Source organism: Schistocerca serialis, chromosome 2 (assembly GCF_023864345.2).
Source record: "Schistocerca serialis cubense isolate TAMUIC-IGC-003099 chromosome 2, iqSchSeri2.2, whole genome shotgun sequence".
In the NCBI taxonomy this organism is placed as follows: Eukaryota; Metazoa; Arthropoda; class Insecta; order Orthoptera; family Acrididae; genus Schistocerca; species Schistocerca serialis.
Window position 1 is genome coordinate 772,762,650 of NC_064639.1, and position 4,213 is coordinate 772,766,862.

The following is a 4,213-nucleotide window of genomic DNA, read 5'->3' on the forward strand; positions in this document are numbered from 1 at the left end:
TAAATTAACTATAGGAAATACTGAAACCAGCCTCAAGTTTTCATGGAGTGATTTTATTATATCATCAAAACAAGATGGCGAATTTAGTCCAGTTCATTGACCAGTATGGACTGTAAAAGAGAATGAGTCATCTGTCGTATAATTTGTAAAGGAGGGCTTTTCTGGAAGATAAACGTCTAAAAATTTCAAAAAGTCGACGCTGCCATCCGAAGACGGACTCAGGCCCGAAGCTAGTAATGGTAAAGTAGGATCACTTCAAGAGACGTCTGCAACCATGTTTACACCACTTCAACTGAGATTCAATATTCATTCATATTTAGTACGATGTATATAGAGAAGCCATCCAGATTCAGTTGAATAGTTTCATTTTTCCTCTTCAAACTGAAATTCACAGAATTTGACTTTTTTCGTTCAATGCCACTTTATTGTTTATCAAACAATTGTAAACTCCCTTGACGAGTTCATTTGCTCTCACTGCAAGGAGATCTGTTTACTCAGGGACTGTAATACTGCTGTCATCAGCAAAGAAAATTTTTTCCTCCATGACTAACATTAATGGGCAACGGCCTTGCCGCAGTGGATACACCGGTTCCCGTGAGGTCACCGAAGTTAAGCGCTGTCGGGCGTGGTCGGCACTTGGATGGGTGACCATCCAGGCCGCCATGCGCTGTTGCCATTTTTCGGGTGCACTCAGCCTCGTGATGCCAATTGAGGAGCTACTCGACCGAATACTAACGGCTTCGGTCAAGAATACCATCATAACCACCGGGAGAGCGGTGTGCTGACCCCACGCCCCTACTATCCGCATCCTCCACTGAGGATGAGACGGCGGTCGGATGGTCCCCGCAGGCCACTCGTGGCCTGATGACGGAGTGCTAATGACTAACATTAATGGGAAAGTCATTGATGTACATCAGGAACAGAATTGGTCCTAAACTGCTACCCTGAGGAACTCTTACATCAATGTATTTTAGCTCTGGTAAATGATAGGATTGTACTCATCAGAACTGACACCAAACCAACGCCAGCAAAAATATTTTAGGTGTAAAATATATGATGGCATCGACGGTTTAATTCAATGTGTAAGGGATGTTGAAAATCTAATAATGATGGATGACTGGAATGCGGTAGTAGGGGAATAAATAAAAGATTGTGAAATTGTGGGCTCCGCAGTAGGAATAAGATAGGAGAAAGACTGAATTCTGCAATAAATTTCAGCTAGCAATTGTCGTATAGTCTGTGTCACTTGGCTTGTCGGCGGAGCTTCTAAACCGGCCGCAGCGGGCCGCTGCTACACAGGGCTTGCTATACGCCGCCAGGTGATGACACATTCGCCACCACAGGACGCCGAACTCGCATCACCGTACTGCCTGAACGGGTCGTCACGCTAAGTGTGCCGGAGACTGTCCATAGATTGTCTTCAGATTAACAACAGACTACTCTCCGATCACACCTAGCGTATGGGCGACAGTGCACTGAGAACTTCACGGACATGGCATGTCTCTAGTTTTACTGCGACTGTTAGTGAATATCGTAAATCCAGTACTAGTGGGAGAATGGGGGAGGGAGGGAGAGAGAGAGAGAGAGAGAGAGAGAGAGAGAGAGAGAGAGAGACGGAGAGACGGCTGTCATTCTACAGGATACAAAGTTATGCATGCTTTGTGTCGAATATACACCGAAGAGCCAAAGAGCGCGCGGAAGTGCCGCAACACGACGTGGCATGGACTCGAATAATGTCTGAAGTAGTGCTGGAGTGATTGACACCATGTATCCCGCAGGGCCGTCCATAAATCAGTAAGAATACTTGCGGGGGGAGATTTCTTCTGAACAGCACGTTGCAAGGCATCCCAGATATGCTCAATAATGTTAATGTCTCGGGCGTTTGGTGGCCAGCGGAAGTGTTTAAATTCAGAAGAGTGATCCTGGAGCGACTCTGTAGTAGTTCTGACCGTGTGGGGTATCGTATTGTCGATTTTCTCTGCCTCGTGATGACTGGGTGTTGTGTGATGTCCTTAGGTTAGTTAGGTTTAAGTAGTTCTAAGTTCTAGGGGACTGATGACCATAGATGTTAAGTCCCATAGTGCTCAGAGCCATTTGAACCATCGTATTGTCCTGCTGGAATTTCCCAAGTCCTTCGGAATGCACAATGGACATGAATGGATGCAGGTGGTCAGACAGGATGCTTACGTACGTGTCAGCTGTCAGAGTCGTATCTAGACGTATCAGGAGTCCCATATCACTCCAATGGCACACGCCCCACACCATTACAGAGCCTACACCAGCTTGAACAGTCCCCTGCTGACATGCAGGGTATATGGATACATGATGATGTATCCACAAACGTACACGTCCACCTGATCGGTACAATTTGAAACGAGACTTGTCTGACCAGGTAACATGTTTCCAGTCATCAACAGCCCTCAGGGGTACACGTGTGGGCTCCGAATGCCCATATCGATGTTGTTTCGTTAAATGGTTCGCACGCTGACACTAGTTGAAGGCCCAGCATTGAAATCTGCAGCAATCTGCACTCCACTTCTGTCACTTTGAACGATGCTCTTCAGTTGTCGTTAGTTCCGTTCTTGCAGGATTTTTTCCAGCCGCAGCGATCTCGGAGATTTAATATTTTACCGGATTTTTGATATTGACGGTACACTTGTGAAATGTTCATATGGGAAAATCCCCACTTCATCGCTACCTCGGAGATGCTGTGCCCTATCGCCCGTTGCTGAGTGTAGCACAACATGCAAACTGACTTAAATCTTCATAACCTGCCATTGTAGCAGCAGTAACCGATCTAACAACTGCGCCAGACGCTTGTTGTCTTATTCCGCATGTTTACATATCTCTGTATTTGAATACGCCTGCCTATAACAGCTTCAAATGGTTCAAATGGCTCTGAGCACTATGGGACTTAACATCTATGGTCATCAGTCCCCTAGAACTTAGAACTAGTTAAACCTAACTAACCTAAGGACATCACAAACATCCATGCCCGAGGCAGGATTCGAACCTGCGACCGCAGCGGTCTTGCGGTTCCAGACTGCAGCGCCTTTAACCGCACGGCCACTTCGGCCGGCTATAACAGCTTCTTTGGCGCTTCAGTGTACTACTATAAGTAAATGCATTTATGTTTTAACATTTTTAATAGCGTTTTCCGGAATGTTCATAAACTTTGTTACACCGGCGGACGCAACACTAATGGCGATTAAAGAGTATATAGTTAAAAAATGATAATAGGAGGAAATACACTTGGAAAAGATGTAGAGACAGTAGAAGATTCCAGATGGATTACATAATGGTCAGAAAGTAATTCTGAAATCAGGTATTAGATTGTAAGGCGCATCCAGGAGGGTAAATATGGGCAAAGATCACAATTTAGTGACAATGAAGACCAGACTGAAGTTTTAATGAAAGGAGTGGGATACTGTAGTACGGAGGACTGATGAGGTGCTTCAGAATTTGTCTACGTCTGTAGATACTGCGATAATGAAATTTGTTGGAAAGGAAAGAGGCTGGCATAGGGGAGAAATTCGAGCGACCCGCGTAAAAAGCAGTCAAAAGACTGATGACCCCCCCACACAAAAAAGAAGTTTAAGTATATTGACAAGCAATGCGTCATAATATGTTGACCTTAGTCTTCACACTCACTTGTCTTTCTTTGGAAAGAATATAAAAGTAGTTAGATCTGGTAGTACTCCCAATACTTATCAGGTATCCTAAACTGACGTTTCTGCTTAGATCACACACTTGAAGATTTCAAACGATTCCTATAGCCCTACTCGAGAACCAGTACAAAATTTCCAGAATATTCTCAAATTATCGTTAGAGAGTAGGTTTCTCTTTTTCGTATGATTTAACTCCATTCTATTACCATGTTAAGAAACTGTCCTTACTTGAAGTGAAACAGCAATCTATTTCAAAAACATATGGTTTGATCTTACTGTGTAATGGGTAATTTGCATGCAATAACTTTTGTTGCTTCATACTTTGCAAGACAATGTATTTCTGCTACCGTTCCCTCTTCATTAGATTCATGTTGCCGGTTTAATTTCCCATGATGTGATATGTGCACATCTTGTGATACAGTCGTATTTTCGTATCCCGACTGCCAATAAGGAAACAAGACTGCCAAATTGACAAAAGTGTGTATGCAGCAATAGCTGCACAATAAGTGAGACCGCGTTATTCTATAAAACAATAGAAAAATGAA

General features: G+C 43.8%; 1 pseudogene; it reads left to right on the top strand.

The window, feature by feature from the left end:
* The first annotated feature begins 558 nt into the window (after positions 1-558).
* LOC126459686 (5S ribosomal RNA) lies at positions 559-676 on the top strand (annotated as a pseudogene).
* Positions 677-4,213: the final 3,537 nt, after the last annotated feature.